This window comes from Pseudophryne corroboree, chromosome 2 (genome assembly GCF_028390025.1).
Source record: "Pseudophryne corroboree isolate aPseCor3 chromosome 2, aPseCor3.hap2, whole genome shotgun sequence".
In the NCBI taxonomy this organism is placed as follows: domain Eukaryota; kingdom Metazoa; phylum Chordata; class Amphibia; order Anura; family Myobatrachidae; genus Pseudophryne; species Pseudophryne corroboree.
Genome location: NC_086445.1, coordinates 660,409,914 through 660,425,902, shown reverse-complemented (window position 1 = coordinate 660,425,902; position 15,989 = coordinate 660,409,914). Strand labels below are relative to the sequence as shown.

Here is a 15,989-nt window from a genome sequence, read left to right as displayed (position 1 = left end):
ATAGGGTTAAGCCCCCAGGCCGATCGACAAGGCTTCTCCGTCACTGGGGGTCCCTAATACTAGGTATGGGCCCGGGGCGCAGGACCCCACAACGTCGGCACAGGTCGGCCACCCCAGGTCAGCATACAGGTGAAAATTAATAGGGGTTAATAAGAAGCACAGAAGTGCTGTGTAAGTGGTGTGATTAAAATAATATATACAAAGTGATAGGAAAAATAATAAGTGTTAATAAAGTGTTAGGGTGTGCCGACCTGCAGCAGCCCACCCATACCAACACAGGGGCCACTGCACCCCACACCCACCCCATAAATAATTACATATATATATCTGGGTTAAATTCCCAGTGTAAGGCCACATGGTAATGGCACCTACAGCATCTGAGAGCCAGCTTACCTGGGGATACCCCTGGCTTCCCCTATGGCACTACTAGAGTCAGCAATCCCTCCTAATGCTGACCCATTTGTGCCTCTCTATATACAATACACAAGGTGGAAAGCTGCTCAATCAGATTGTAATGTCACTCAGGTGCTAAAAGGGGAGGGGTAATTCTGTGTAGGAAAAAAACTGTGTTCCCTAATGCACACCGAGTGAATAATATTGCTATATAATAATGGTCAGATAATACGGAGATCTTAGTTGCGTATATCTGCAGATATAGGGTTAAGCCCCCAGGCCGATCGACAAGGCTTCTCCGTCACTGGGGGTCCCTAATACTAGGTATGGGCCCGGGGCGCAGGACCCCACAATGTCGGCACAGGTCGGCCACCCCAGGTCAGCACACAGGTGAAAATTAATAGGGGTTAATAAGAAGCACAGAGGTGCTATGTAAGTGGTGTGATTAAAATAATATATACAAAGTGATAGGAAAAATAATAAGTGTTAATAAAGTGTTAGGGTGTGCCGACCTGCAGCAGCCTACCCATACCGACACAGGGGCCACTGCACCCCACACCCACCCCATAAATAATTACATATATATATCTGGGTTAAATTCCCAGTGTAAGGCCACATGGTAATGGCACCTACAGCATCTGAGAGCCAGCTTACCTGGGGATACCCCTGCCTTCCCCTATGGCACTACTAGAGTCAGCAATCCCTCCTAATGCTGACCCATTTGTGCCTCTCTATATACAATACACAAGGTGGAAAGCTGCTCAATCAGATTGTAATGTCACTCAGGTGCTAAAAGGGGAGGGGTAATTCTGTGTAGGAAAAAAACTGTGTTCCCTAATGCACACCGAGTGAATAATATTGCTATATAATAATGGTCAGATAATACGGAGATCTTAGTTGCGTATATCTGCAGATATAGGGTTAAGCCCCCAGGCCGATCGACAAGGCTTCTCCGTCACTGGGGGTCCCTAATACTAGGTATGGGCCCGGGGCGCAGGACCCCACAATGTCGGTACAGGTCGGCCACCCCAGGTCAGCACACAGGTGAAAATTAATAGGGGTTAATAAGAAGCACAGAAGTGCTATGTAAGTGGTGTGATTAAAATAATATATACAAAGTGATAGGAAAAATAATAAGTGTTAATAAAGTGTTAGGGTGTGCCGACCTGCAGCAGCCCACCCATACCGACACAGGGGCCACTGCACACCCACCCCATAAATAATTACATATATATATCTGGGATAAATTCCCAGTGTAAGGCCACATGGTAATGGCACCTACAGCATCTGAGAGCCAGCTTACCTGGGGATACCCCTGGCTTCCCCTATGGTACTACTAGAGTCAGCAATCCCTCCTAATGCTGACCCATTTGTGCCTCTCTATATACAATACACAAGGTGGAAAGCTGCTCAATCAGATTGTAATGTCACTCAGGTGCTAAAAGGGGAGGGGTAATTCTGTGTAGGAAAAAAACTGTGTTCTCTAATGCACACCGAGTGAATAATATTGCTATATAATAATGGTCAGATAATACGGAGATCTTAGTTGTGTATATCTGCAGATATAGGGTTAAGCCCCCAGGCCGATCGACAAGGCTTCTCCGTCACTGGGGGTCCCTAATACTAGGTATGGGCCCGGGGCGCAGGACCCCACAATGTCGGCACAGGTCGGCCACCCCAGGTCAGCACACAGGTGAAAATTAATAGGGGTTAATAAGAAGCACAGAAGTGCTGTGTAAGTGGTGTGATTAAAATAATATATACAAAGTGATAGGAAAAATAATAAGTGTTAATAAAGTGTTAGGGTGTGCCGACCTGCAGCAGCCCACCCATACCGACACAGGGGCCACTGCACCCCACACCCACCCCATAAATAATTACATATATATATCTGGGTTAAATTCCCAGTGTAAGGCCACATGGTAATGGCACCTACAGCATCTGAGAGCCAGCTTACCTGGGGATACCCCTGGCTTCCCCTATGGCACTACTAGAGTCAGCAATCCCTCCTAATGCTGACCCATTTGTGCCTCTCTATATACAATACACAAGGTGGAAAGCTGCTCAATCAGATTGTAATGTCACTCAGGTGCTAAAAGGGGAGGGGTAATTCTGTGTAGGAAAAAAACTGTGTTCCCTAATGCACACCGAGTGAATAATATTGCTATATAATAATGGTCAGATAATACGGAGATCTTAGTTGCGTATATCTGCAGATATAGGGTTAAGCCCCCAGGCCGATCGACAAGGCTTCTCCGTCACTGGGGGTCCCTAATACTAGGTATGGGCCCGGGGCACAGGACCCCACAATGTCGGCACAGGTCGGCCACCCCAGGTCAGCACACAGGTAAAAATTAATAGGGGTTAATAAGAAGCACTGAAGTGCTATGTAAGTGGTGTGATTAAAATAACATATACAAAGTGATAGGAAAAATAATAAGTGTTAATAAAGTGTTAGGGTGTGCCGACCTGCAGCAGCCCACCCATACCGACACAGGGGCCACTGCACCCCACACCCACCCCATAAATAATTACATATATATATCTGGGTTAAATTCCCAGTGTAAGGCCACATGGTAATGGCACCTACAGCATCTGAGAGCCAGCTTACCTGGGGATACCCCTGGCTTCCCCTATGGTACTACTAGAGTCAGCAATCCCTCCTAATGCTGACCCATTTGTGCCTCTCTATATACAATACACAAGGTGGAAAGCTGCTCAATCAGATTGTAATGTCACTCAGGTGCTAAAAGGGGAGGGGTAATTCTGTGTAGGAAAAAAACTGTGTTCTCTAATGCACACCGAGTGAATAATATTGCTATATAATAATGGTCAGATAATACGGAGATCTTAGTTGTGTATATCAGCAGATATAGGGTTAAGCCCCCTGGCCGATCGACAAGGCTTCTCCATCACTGGGGGTCCCTAATACTAGGTATGGGCCCGGGCGCAGGACCCCACAATGTCGGCACAGGTCGGCCACCCCAGGTCAGCACACAGGTGAAAATTAATAGGGGTTAATAAGAAGCACAGAAGTGCTGTGTAAGTGGTGTGATTAAAATAATATATACAAAGTGATAGGAAAAATAATAAGTGTTAATAAAGTGTTAGGGTGTGCCGACCTGCAGCAGCCCACCCATACCGACACAGGGGCTACTGCACCCCACACCCACCCCATAAATAATTACATATATATATCTGGGTTAAATTCCCAGTGTAAGGCCACATGGTAATGGCACCTACAGCATCTGAGAGCCAGCTTACCTGGGGATACCCCTGGCTTCCCCTATGGCACTACTAGAGTCAGCAATCCCTCCTAATGCTGACCCATTTGTGCCTCTCTATATACAATACACAAGGTGGAAAGCTGCTCAATCAGATTGTAATGTCACTCAGGTGCTAAAAGGGGAGGGGTAATTCTGTGTAGGAAAAAAACTGTGTTCCCTAATGCACACCGAGTGAATAATATTGCTATATAATAATGGTCAGATAATACGGAGATCTTAGTTGCGTATATCTGCAGATATAGGGTTAAGCCCCCAGGCCGATCGACAAGGCTTCTCCGTCACTGGGGGTCCCTAATACTAGGTATGGGCCCGGGGCACAGGACCCCACAATGTCGGCACAGGTCGGCCACCCCAGGTCAGCACACAGGTGAAAATTAATAGGGGTTAATAAGAAGCACAGAAGTGCTATGTAAGTGGTGTGATTAAAATAATATATACAAAGTGATAGGAAAAATAATAAGTGTTAATAAAGTGTTAGGGTGTGCCGACCTGCAGCAGCCCACCCATACCGACACAGGGGCCACTGCACCCCACACCCACCCCATAAATAATTACATATATATATCTGGGTTAAATTCCCAGTGTAAGGCCACATGGTAATGGCACCTACAGCATCTGAGAGCCAGCTTACCTGGGGATACCCCTGCCTTCCCCTATGGCACTACTAGAGTCAGCAATCCCTCCTAATGCTGACCCATTTGTGCCTCTCTATATACAATACACAAGGTGGAAAGCTGCTCAATAAGATTGTAATATCACTCAGGTGCTAAAAGGGGAGGGGTAATTCTGTGTAGGAAAAAAACTGTGTTCCCTAATGCACACCGAGTGAATAATATTGCTATATAATAATGGTCAGATAATACGGAGATCTTAGTTGCGTATATCTGCAGATATAGGGTTAAGCCCCCAGGCCGATCGACAAGGCTTCTCCGTCACTGGGGGTCCCTAATACTAGGTATGGGCCCGGGGCGCAGGACCCCACAATGTCGGCACAGGTCGGCCACCCCAGGTCAGCACACAGGTGAAAATTAATAGGGGTTAATAAGAAGCACAGAAGTGCTATGTAAGTGGTGTGATTAAAATAATATATACAAAGTGATAGGAAAAATAATAAGTGTTAATAAAGTGTTAGGGTGTGCCGACCTGCAGCAGCCCACCCATACCGACACAGGGGCCACTGCACCCCACACCCACCCCATAAATAATTACATATATATATCTGGGTTAAATTCCCAGTGTAAGGCCACATGGTAATGGCACCTACAGCATCTGAGAGCCAGCTTACCTGGGGATACCCCTGCCTTCCCCTATGGCACTACTAGAGTCAGCAATCCCTCCTAATGCTGACCCATTTGTGCCTCTCTATATACAATACACAAGGTGGAAAGCTGCTCAATCAGATTGTAATGTCACTCAGGTGCTAAAAGGGGAGGGGTAATTCTGTGTAGGAAAAAAACTGTGTTCCCTAATGCACACCGAGTGAATAATATTGCTATATAATAATGGTCAGATAATACGGAGATCTTAGTTGCGTATATCTGCAGATATAGGGTTAAGCCCCCAGGCCGATCGACAAGGCTTCTCCGTCACTGGGGGTCCCTAATACTAGGTATGGGCCCGGGGCGCAGGACCCCACAATGTCGGCACAGGTCGGCCACCCCAGGTCAGCACACAGGTGAAAATTAATAGGGGTTAATAAGAAGCACAGAAGTGCTATGTAAGTGGTGTGATTAAAATAATATATACAAAGTGATAGGAAAAATAATAAGTGTTAATAAAGTGTTAGGGTGTGCCGACCAGCAGCAGCCCACCCATACCGACACAGGGGCCACTGCACCCCACACCCACCCCATAAATAATTACATATATATATCTGGGTTAAATTCCCAGTGTAAGGCCACATGGTAATGGCACCTACAGCATCTGAGAGCCAGCTTACCTGGGGATACCCCTGGAGGGCAGTGTGTGTGTGACTGACCTTAGGAAGAAACCGGAGCCTCCGCTGCAGTGACCCAGCAACCAGGGCACGGGAGTATACTGCGCCGCTGGGAGTGATGGAGCTGCAGTAAAGATGTCTATTAGACCTAGCCTGCTGCAGCCCTTGTAGATTCTTATAAAAAAAGTTCTTCTTTTCTTGTCAAAATTAATAGCTAAGAATAGGCTGCCTGAGGCAGCCCCCTGTTAAGTGGCCTGCTACTGAAGGCACCAACTACAAACTGAGCTCCCTGTTCATGGAAGCGAGGTTATAGAGGAGGGGTCGCTGAGCATCTTGGGAACAGTCAAAAGCTTTGAGCCTGTTGGTGCCTCAGATCAAGATCCTACTCTACACCCCAATGTGAATCCTTGTGGAGTCCAGTGTACCCCACAGAAGAAATGAATGTGTCACACCCATTGGCAGCAACATTAGAATAGCTGCTGATGGGCACAATTGAGAAAGGAAGGGGGGAAAACATTTGAATCCAGCACATATATGTAATTTGAATATGTAATTTGTACCTTCCTACTTTAAAATGTAATGGATGAACCTCACCCTGTGAGAACTATCTTCATGATCAAGAGATCTCATACGCAAGAAAAGCATGTGTTGAGATAGGGCTGTGGAGGGCGGCTGCTCGGGCACACCCCCGTCAAGTTGAGGAGATTCAACTGAGGAAGCACAAGAAAACTCTTGTCTGGGGACAACAACTGCAGGGAGACCACATATTTTCAGATAAACATGAGAGGGCGGAAGGCTGCCTAATACTGAAGCACCCACAAACATCAATCCATATGCAACAACTAGTGCAAGCATTCCTGGGGAAAGGTCTGCAGCAGACGGATTTGCATACGGTGATGTCATCCAAGCAGTGGGCCAAAGTTGGCTGGAACCCTCATCTGCATATGAAAAGAGAAAAGGGGCGCTTGCATGACCCCTAGTTCGCATTGAACACCCCCACCCTCCTTCGGTGTGGGGCTCATGTTGGCCATGCCCCTGCCCCTGAAGCATTCAAGCTGATTTCTTGCAGCAGCTGGGCACTGTAACAGCTCCAGAGCTGCTCTGTAAGGCAAGTAAAAGGGCGTGGGCCCTGCAGCACTACCTGTAGTTCGCATTGTGCGTTGGAAGGCACAAAGTAAGCAGACGGGAGAAGTCAGGATAGTGCGCAAGGGCATAGAAGGGAGGGGCTCAAGAAAAGAGAAGTGGAAACAGACAGCAAACTAGGCTGGAGAGAGACCTGAGACAAAGAGATCTGAATTATACCAGAGCCAACCAGGGGAAAGCACAAATGCAGTCCCCCCCTACCACAAATTATGCAGTTGAGTTTCCCACATTTGGGGAAATCACAGAGGTCAGCATACCCAGAATGCAATGAATGAACCTCACCCTGGGAAAACAATCTTCATGACCATGGTATCACCTATGCAAAATAAGTATGATTTGAGATAGGGCTGGGGAGGGCCGCTGCTCAGGCACACCTCCGTCAAGTAAAGGAGATTCAACTGAGGCAGCACAAGGGAACTCTCATCTGGGGACAACAACTGCAGGGAGAACACATTTTCAGACGAATGTGGGAGGGCAGAAGGCTGCCTAATACTGAAGCACCCCCCAAACAACAAACCAAATGCAACAGCTAGTGCAAGCATTCCTGGGGGAAGGCCTGCAGCAGATGGATTCGCATATGGTGATGTCATCCAAGCAATGGGCATAGTTGGCTGCAACCCTCGTCTGCATATGAAAAGAGAAAATGGTCACGCAGGGCATGGCGGCCTTTGTGGGGTTGCGCTTGGATGACCCCTAGATCGCTTTATACACCCCCATCAGTGTGGGGCTCATGTTGGCCATGCCCAAGCCCCTGAAGCATTCAAGCTGATTTCTTGCAGCAGCTGGACCCAGTAACAGCTCCAGAGTTGCTCTACAAGACAAGTAAAAGGGTGTGAGCCCTGCAGCACCACCTGTAGTTTGCATACACACATATATAGGACAGCATCTCTTATATGCCCCAGGGGCAATAAAATAGTAGCCTTATCTAGGGTATCCGTCCATGCCGCTACAGCACTACACACCCAGGCCGACGCAATTGCCGGTCTGAGTAAGGTACCTGAATGTGTATAAATGGACTTCAGGGTAATCTCCTGTTTGCGGTCAGCAGACTCTTTGAGGGAAGCCGTATCCTGGGACGGGAGGGCTACCTTCTTGGATAAGCGTGTTAATGCTTTGTCCACCCAAGGGGAGGATTCCCATCGTAACCTATCCGTTGATGGGAAAGGATACGCCATAAGAATCCTTTTGGAAATCTGCAGGGGATTCCCAAGCTTTTTCACATAACTCGTTTAGCTCGTGTGAGGGGGGAAAGGTTACCTCAGGCTTCTTTACCTTGTACATATGTACCCTCTTGTCAGGGATAGGGGGCTCCTCTGTGATGTGCAAAACATTTTTTATTGCAATAATCATATATCAAATGTATTTTGCCAATTTTGGCTGTAACTTTGCATCATCGTAATCGACACTGGAGTCAGAATCCGTGTCGGTATCTGTGTCAACAATCTGGATAGTGGGCGCTTATGAGACCCTGACAGTCCCTGCGACATAGGATCAGGCATGGGTTGAGACCCTGACTGTCGCAAAGCTTCAGCCTTGTCTAATCTTTTGTGCAATGAGTTTACACTAGCATTTAAAACATTCCACATATCCATCCAGTCAGGTGTCGGTGGAGACACCACGTTCATTTGCTCCCGCTCCTCTCTAATATAGCCTTCTTCCTCAGACATGTCGACACACGCGTACCGACACACCACACACACAGGGAATACTTTTACTGAAGACATTTCCCCCACAAGGCCCTTTGGAGAGACAGAGAGAGAGTATGCCAGCACATACCCCAGCGCTATATAACCCAGGAATAGCACAGTAACTTAATGTTTGCACAGTAGCGCTGCTGTATGTAATTTGCGCCGAATTATGTGCCCCCCCCCCTCTCTTTTCAACCCTCTTGTCTACCGTGGTATAAGCAGGGGAGAGTCCGGGGAGCTTCCTCTCAGCGGTGCTGTGGAGAAAAAATGGCGCTGGTGAGTGCTGAGGGAGAAGCCCCGCCCCCTCGGCGGCGGGCTTCTGTCCCGTTTAAACTGTACAATTGGCGGGGGCTCATACATATATACAGTGCCCAGCTGTATATATGTTATATTTTTGCCAAAGAGAGGTTTATATTGCAGCCCAGGGCGCCCCCCCTGCGCCCTGCACCCTTACAGTGACCGGAGTATGTGAGGTGTATGGGAGCAATGTCGCACAGCTGCAGTGCTGTGCGTTACGTCAATGAAGATCATTAAGTCCTCTGCCGCCTCTGAAGTCTTCTTTTCTTCTCATACTCACCCGGCTTCTATCTTCCGGCTCTGCGAGGGGGACGGACGGCGAGGGTGAGATCCTGCGTACCAATCCCTTTGGAGCTAATCCCTTTGGAGCTAATGGTGTCCAGTAGCTTAAGAAGCAGGACCTTGCAACTCGGAGAGTAGGGCTGCTTCTCCCCCCTCAGTCCCTCGATGCAGGGAGTCTGTTGCCAGCAGTGCTCCCTGAAAATTAAAAACCTAGCAAAATACTTTCTGTCAGAAAGCTCAGGAGAGCTCCTGAAAAGCACCCAGTCTCCACTGGGCACAGTATCAAACTGAGGTATGGAGGAGGGGCATAGAGGGAGGAGCCAGTGCACACCCAGAACTAAAGTCTTTCTTAAAGTGCCCATGTCTCCTGCGGAGCCCGTCTATCCCCATGGTCCTTACGGAGTCCCCAGAATCCTCTAGGACGTTAGAGAAAATAGGATTTTAATACCTACCGGTAAATCCTTTTCTCTTAGTCCGTAGAGGATGCTGGGCACCCGTCCCAGTGCGTACTGTGTCTGCAGTTATTAAATGGCCCTTAACTCCAGAACATTTATGTGGAGACAACTTTCCCGACTTGACCATCTTCCTTGGACGTTTTCCCCCTGTGTGACTGCTCCCCAGCCTCGGAGGGCTGCATCCATGGTCCCTAGGATCCAGTCCTGGATCCCGAACCTTCGCCCCTCTAGGAGGTGAGAACTGTGCAGCCACCAATGGAGTGAGATTCTGGTCTTGGAAGACAGGATTATCCTCCGGTGCGTGTGTAGGTGGGATCCGGACCACTTGTCCAACAGGTCCCACTGGAACAGTAAAGCCACGCCCATCCCAACGAAGCCACACACCCTATTTTGCGGCGCGCGCACATTTATCCCTTTAATAGTGCCAATTGTGGGGAGCGCCAAAGAATTTTTTGGCTTGGGGGAGAAAAATTTCTAGTTACGCCACTGATCCCAAATCATACTTATTTTGCATAGGAGATACCATGGTCATGAAGATTGTTCTCCCAGGGTGAGGTTCATTCATTGCATTCTGGGTATGCTGACCCCTGTAATTTCCCCAAATGTGGGAAACTCGACTGCATTATTTGTGGTAGTGGGGGACTGTGTTTGTGCTTTCCTCTGGTCAGCTCTGGTAAAAGTCAGATTTCTTTGTCTCAGATTTTCCTCTAGCCTTGTTCTTCTTTCGAGAGTTCCCTTGTGCTGCCTCAGTAGGATTTCCTTCACTTGACAGGGGGGTGCCCGAGCAGCGACCCTCCCCAGCTCTAGCCCAACTCCTACTTACCTGCCAGGTGAGATACTATGCTCATGAAGTTGCTTCTCCCAGGGCAAGGCTCACCCATTGCACTCTGGGTGTGCTGCCCCTGCGATTTCCGCAAATGTGGGAAACTTGACTGCATAATTTGTGTTTCCCCTGGTCGGCTCTCATATGATTCAGATCTCTTTGTCTCAGGTCTCTCTCCAGCCTAGTTTGCTGTCTGTTTCCACTTCTTTTTACTTGAGCCCCTCCCTTCAATACCCTTGTGCACTATCCTGACTTCTCCTCCCGTCTGCTTACTTTGTGCCTTCCAATGCACAATGCAAACTACAGGTAGTGCTGCAGGGCCCACACCTTTTTACTTGCCTTACAGAGCAGCTCTGGAGCTGTTACAGTGCCCAGCTGCTGCAAGAAATCAGCTTGAATGCTTCAGGGGCTGGGGCATGGCCAACATGAGCCCCACACCGAAGGAGGGTGGAGGTGTTTAATGCGAACTAGGGGTCATCCAAGCGCCGCAAAAGGCCGCCATTCCCTGCATACCCCTTTTCTCTTTTCATATATAGATGAGGGTTCCAGCCAACTTTGGCCCACTGCTTGGATGACATCACCGTATGCAAATCCGTCTTCTGCAGACCTTCCCCCAGGAATGCTTGTACTAGTTGTTGCATTTGGTTTGTTGTTTGGGGGTGCTTCAGTATTAGGCAGCCTTCTGCCCTCCCATGTTCATCTGAAAATATGTGTTCTCCCTGCAGTTGTAGTCCCCAGATGAGAGTTCCCTTGTGCTGCCTCAGTTGAATCTCCTTTATTTGACAGAGATGTGCCTGAGCAGCGGCCCTCCCCAGCCCTATCCCAAATCATACTTATTTTGCATAGGAGATACCATGGTCATGAAGATTGATCTCCCAGGGTGAGGTTCATTCATTGCATTCTGGGTATGCTGACCCCTATGATTTCCCCAAATGTGGGAAACTCGACTGCATTATTTGTGGTAGTGGGGGACTGTGTTTGTTCTTTCCTCTGGTTAGCTCTGGTAAAAGTCAGATTTCTTTGTCTCAGATCTTCCTCTAGCCTTGTTCTTCTTTCGAGAGTTTCCTTGTGCTGCCTCAGTTGTATCTCCTTCACTTGACAGGGGGGTGCCCGAGCAGCGACCCTCCCCAGCTCTAGCCCAACTCCTACTTACCTGCTAGGTGAGATACTATGATCATGAAGGTGCTTCTCCCAGGGCAAGGCTCACCCATTTCACTCTGGGTGTGCTGCTCCTGCGATTTCTCCAAATGTGGGAAACTTGACTGCATAATTTGTGTTTCCCCTGGTCGGCTCTCGTATAATTCAGATCTCTTTGTCTCAGGTCTCTCTCCAGCCTAGTTTGCTGTCTGTTTCCACTTCTCTTTTCTTGAGCCGCTCCCTTCTATGCCCTTGCGCACTATCCTGACTTCTCCCGTCTGCTTAATTTGTGCCTTCCAACGCACAATGCAAACTACAGGTAGTGCTGCAGGGCCCACACCCTTTTATTTGCCTTACAGAGCAGCTCTGGAGCTGTTACAGTGCCCAGCTGCTGCAAGAAATCAGCTTGAATGCTTCAGGGGCTGGGGCATAGCCAACATGAGCCCCACACCGAAGGAGGGTGGAGGTGTTTAATGCGAACTAGGGGTCATCCAAGCGCCGCAAAAGGCCGCCATGCCCTGCATGCCCCTTTTCTCTTTTCATATGCAGACGAGGGTTGAAGCCAACTTTGACTCACTGCTTGGATGACATCACCATATGCAAATCCATCTGCTGCAGGCCTTCCCCCAGGAATGCTTGCACTAGTTGTTGCATTTGGTTTGTTGTTTGGGGGTGCTTCAGTATTAGGCAGCCTTCTGCCCTCCCATGTTCATCTAAAAATATGTGTTCTCCCTGCAGTTGTTGTCCCCAGATGAGAGTTCCCTTGTGCTGCCTCAGTTGAATCTCCTTTACTTGACAGAGATGTGCCTGAGCAGCGGCCCTCCCCAGCCCTATCCCAAATCATACTTATTTTGCATAGGAGATACCATGGTCATGAAGATTGATCTCCCAGGGTGAGGTTCATTCATTGCATTCTGGGTATGCTGACCCCTATGATTTCCCCAAATGTGGGAAACTCAACTGCATTATTTGTGGTAGTGGAGGACTGTGTTTGTGCTTTCCTCTGGTCAGCTCTGGTAAAAGTCAGATTTCTTTGTCTCAGATCTTCCTCTAGCCTTGTTCTTCTTTCAAGAGTTCCCTTGTGCTTCCTCAGTTGGATTTCCTTCACTTGACAGGGGGGTGCCCGAGCAGCGACCCTCCCCAGATCTAGCCCAACTCCTACTTACCTGCCAGGTGAGATACTATGATCATGAAGTTGCTTCTCCCAGGGCAAGGCTCACCCATTGCACTCTTGGTGTGCTGCTCCTGCGATTTCCGCAAATGTGGGAAACTTGACTGCATAATTTGTGTTTCCCCTGGTCGGCTCTCATATAATTCAGATCTCTTTGTCTCAGGTCTCTCTCCAGCCTAGTTTGCTGTCTGTTTCCACTTCTTTTTTCTTGAGCCCCTCCCTTCTATACCCTTGTGCACTATCCTGACTTCTCCTCCCGTCTGCTTACTTTGTGCCTTCCAATGCACTATGCAAACTACAGGCAGTGCTGCAGGGCCCACACCTTTTTACTTGCCTTACAGAGCAGCTCTGGAGCTGTTACAGTGCCCAGCTGCTGCAAGAAATCAGCTTGAATGCTTCAGGGGCTGGGGCATGGCCAACATGAGCCCCACACCGAAGGAGGGTGGGGGTGTTTAATGCGAACTAGGGGTCATCCAAGCGCCGCAAAAGGCCGCCATGCCCTGCATACCCCTTTTCTCTTTTCATATGTAGATGAGGGTTCCAGCCAACTTTGGCCCACTGCTTGGATGACATCACCGTATGCAAATCCGTCTTCTGCAGACCTTCCCCCAGGAATGCTTGTACTAGTTGTTGCATTTGGTTTGTTGTTTGGGGGTGCTTCAGTATTAGGCAGCCTTCTGCCCTCCCATGTTCATCTGAAAATATGTGTTCTCCCTGCAGTTGTTGTCCTCAGATGAGAGTTCCCTTGTGCTGCCTCAGTTGAATCTCCTTTACTTGACAGAGATGTGCCTGAGCAGCGGCCCTCCCCAGCCCTATCCCAAATCATACTTATTTTGCACAGGAGATACCATGGTCATGAAGATTGATCTCCCAGGGTGAGGTTCATTCATTGCATTCTGGGTATGCTGACCCCTATGATTTCCCCAAATGTGGGAAACTCGACTGCATTATTTGTGGTAGTGGAGGACTGTGTTTGTGCTTTCCTCTGGTCAGCTCTGGTAAAAGTCAGATTTCTTTGTCTCAGATCTTGCTCTAGCCTTGTTCTTCTTTCGAGAGTTCCCTTGTGCTGCCTCAGTTGGATCTCCTTCACTTGACAGGGGGGTGCCCGAGCAGCGACCCTCCCCAGCTCTAGCCCATCTCATACTTACCTGCCAGGTGAGATACTATGATCAGGAAGGTGCTTCTCCCAGGGAAAGGCTCACCCATTGCACTCTGGGTGTGCTGCTCCTGTGATTTCTCCAAATGTGGGACACTTGACTGCATAATTTGTGTTTCCTCTGGTCGGCTCTCGTATAATTCAGATCTCTTTGTCTCAGGTCTATCTCCAGCCTAGTTTGCTGTCTGTTTCCACTTCTTTTTTCTTGAGCCCCTCCCTTCTATACCCTTGTGCACTATCCTGACTTCTCCTCCCGTCTGCTTACTTTGTGCCTTACAATGCACAATGCGAACTACAGGTAGTGCTGCAGGGCCCACACCCTTTTACTTGCCTTACAGAGCAGCTCTGGAGCTGTTACAGTGCCCAGCTGCTGCAAGAAATCAGCTTTAATGCTTCAGGGGCTGGGGCATAGCCAACATGAGCCCCACACCGAAGGAGGGTGGGGGTGTTTAATGCGAACTAGGGGTCATCCAAGCGCCTCAAAAGGCCGCCATGCCCTGCATACCCCTTTTCTCTTTTCATATGCAGATGAGGGTTCCAGACAACTTTGGCCCACTGCTTGGATGACATCACCGTATGCAAATCCGTCTTCTGCAGACCTTCCCCCAGGAATGCTTGTACTAGTTGTTGCATTTGGTTTGTTGTTTGGGGGTGCTTCAATATTAGGCAGCCTTCTGCCCTCCCATGTTCATCTGAAAATATGTGTTCTCCCTGCAGTTGTTGTCCCCAGATGAGAGTTCCCTTGTGCTGCCTCAGTTGAATCTCCTTTACTTGACAGAGATGTGCCTGAGCAGCGGCCCTCCCCAGCCCTATCCCAAATCATACTTATTTTGCATAGGAGATGCCATGGTCATGAAGATTGTTCTCCCAGGGTGAGGTTCATTCATTGCATTCTGGGTATGCTGACCCCTGTGATTTCCCCAATTGTGGGAAACTCGACTGCATTATTTGTGGTAGTGGGGGACTGTGTTTGTGCTTTCCTCTGGTCAGCTCTGGTAAAAGTCAGATTTCTTTGTCTCAGATCTTGCTCTAGCCTTGTTCTTCTTTCGAGAGTTCCCTTGTGCTGCCTCAGTTGGATCTCCTTCACTTGACAGGGGGGTGCCCGAGCAGCGACCCTCCCCAGCTCTAGCCCAACTCCTACTTACCTGCCAGGTGAGATACTATGATCAGGAAGGTGCTTCTCCAAAGGCAAGGCTCACCCATTGCACTCTGGGTGTGCTGCTCCTGTGATTTCCCAAAATGTGGGACACTTGACTGCATAATTTGTGTTTCCTCTGGTCGGCTCTCGTATAATTCAGATCTCTTTGCATCAGGTCTCTCTCCAGCCTAGTTTGCTGTCTGTTTCCACTTCTCTTTTCTTGAGCCGTTCCCTTTTATGCCCTTGCGCACTATACTGACTTCTCCCGTCTGCTTACTTTGTGCCTTGCAACGCACAATGCGAACTACAGGTAGTGCTGCAGGTCCCACAACCTTTTATTTGCCTTACAGAGCAGCTCTGGAGCTGTTACAGAGCCCAGCTTCTGCAAGAAATCAGCTTGAATGCTTCAGGGGCTGGGGCATAGCCAACATGAGCCCCACACCGAAGGAGGGTGGAGGTGTTTAATGTGAACTAGGGGTCATCCAAGCGCCGCAAAAGGCCGCCATGCCCTGCATACCCCTTTTCTCTTTTCATATATAGATGAGGGTTCCAGCCAACTTTGGCCCACTGCTTGGATGACATCACCGTATGCAAATCCGTCTTCTGCAGACCTTCCCCCAGGAATGCTTGTACTAGTTGTTGCATTTGGTTTGTTGTTTGGGGGTGCTTCAGTATTAGGCAGCCTTCTGCCCTCCCATGTTCATCTGAAAATATGTGTTCTCCCTGCAGTTGTTGTCCCCAGATGAGAGTTCCCTTGTGCTGCCTCAGTTGAATCTCCTTTACTTGACAGAGATGTGCCTGAGCAGCGGCCCTCCCCAGCCCTATCCCAAATCATACTTATTTTGCATAGGAGATACCATGGTCATGAAGATTGATCTCCCAGGGTGAGGTTCATTCATTGCATTCTGGGTAGGCTGACCCCTATGATTTCCCCAAATGTGGGAAACTCGACTGCATTATTTGTGGTAGTGGGGGACTGTGTTTGTTCTTTCCTCTGGTCAGCTCTGGTAACAGTCAGATTTCTTTGTCTCAGATCTTCCTCTAGCCTTGTTCTTCTTTCGAGAGTTTCCTTGTGCTGCCTCA

The 15,989-nt window shown here is 48.7% G+C and overlaps 10 non-coding genes and 2 pseudogenes across 10 annotated transcripts; 11 read left to right on the top strand and 1 right to left on the bottom strand.

The window, feature by feature from the left end:
- Positions 1 to 6,928: 6,928 nt before the first annotated feature.
- LOC135052799 (U1 spliceosomal RNA) lies at positions 6,929 to 7,092 on the bottom strand. The gene has a single exon (XR_010242271.1). It is a non-coding gene; the product is annotated as a U1 spliceosomal RNA (small nuclear RNA).
- A 2,888-nt stretch (positions 7,093 to 9,980) lies between these two features.
- LOC135052812 (U1 spliceosomal RNA) lies at positions 9,981 to 10,144 on the top strand. Its single transcript, XR_010242282.1, has one exon. It is a non-coding gene; the product is annotated as a U1 spliceosomal RNA (small nuclear RNA).
- A 152-nt stretch (positions 10,145 to 10,296) lies between these two features.
- LOC135052831 (U1 spliceosomal RNA) lies at positions 10,297 to 10,438 on the top strand (annotated as a pseudogene).
- Positions 10,439 to 11,133: 695 nt separating this feature from the next.
- Positions 11,134 to 11,297, top strand: LOC135052815 (U1 spliceosomal RNA). Its single transcript, XR_010242284.1, has one exon. It is a non-coding gene; the product is annotated as a U1 spliceosomal RNA (small nuclear RNA).
- Positions 11,298 to 11,449: 152 nt separating this feature from the next.
- LOC135052830 (U1 spliceosomal RNA) lies at positions 11,450 to 11,612 on the top strand. Its single transcript, XR_010242295.1, has one exon. It is a non-coding gene; the product is annotated as a U1 spliceosomal RNA (small nuclear RNA).
- A 671-nt stretch (positions 11,613 to 12,283) lies between these two features.
- On the top strand, positions 12,284 to 12,447 carry LOC135052806 (U1 spliceosomal RNA). The gene has a single exon (XR_010242277.1). It is a non-coding gene; the product is annotated as a U1 spliceosomal RNA (small nuclear RNA).
- Positions 12,448 to 12,599: 152 nt separating this feature from the next.
- LOC135052833 (U1 spliceosomal RNA) lies at positions 12,600 to 12,741 on the top strand (annotated as a pseudogene).
- Positions 12,742 to 13,436: 695 nt separating this feature from the next.
- On the top strand, positions 13,437 to 13,600 carry LOC135052810 (U1 spliceosomal RNA). Its single transcript, XR_010242281.1, has one exon. It is a non-coding gene; the product is annotated as a U1 spliceosomal RNA (small nuclear RNA).
- Positions 13,601 to 13,752: 152 nt separating this feature from the next.
- On the top strand, positions 13,753 to 13,915 carry LOC135052823 (U1 spliceosomal RNA). The gene has a single exon (XR_010242291.1). It is a non-coding gene; the product is annotated as a U1 spliceosomal RNA (small nuclear RNA).
- A 674-nt stretch (positions 13,916 to 14,589) lies between these two features.
- LOC135052809 (U1 spliceosomal RNA) lies at positions 14,590 to 14,753 on the top strand. The gene has a single exon (XR_010242280.1). It is a non-coding gene; the product is annotated as a U1 spliceosomal RNA (small nuclear RNA).
- A 152-nt stretch (positions 14,754 to 14,905) lies between these two features.
- LOC135052826 (U1 spliceosomal RNA) lies at positions 14,906 to 15,068 on the top strand. Its single transcript, XR_010242293.1, has one exon. It is a non-coding gene; the product is annotated as a U1 spliceosomal RNA (small nuclear RNA).
- A 671-nt stretch (positions 15,069 to 15,739) lies between these two features.
- LOC135052814 (U1 spliceosomal RNA) lies at positions 15,740 to 15,903 on the top strand. The gene has a single exon (XR_010242283.1). It is a non-coding gene; the product is annotated as a U1 spliceosomal RNA (small nuclear RNA).
- The last annotated feature ends 86 nt before the right edge of the window (positions 15,904 to 15,989 follow it).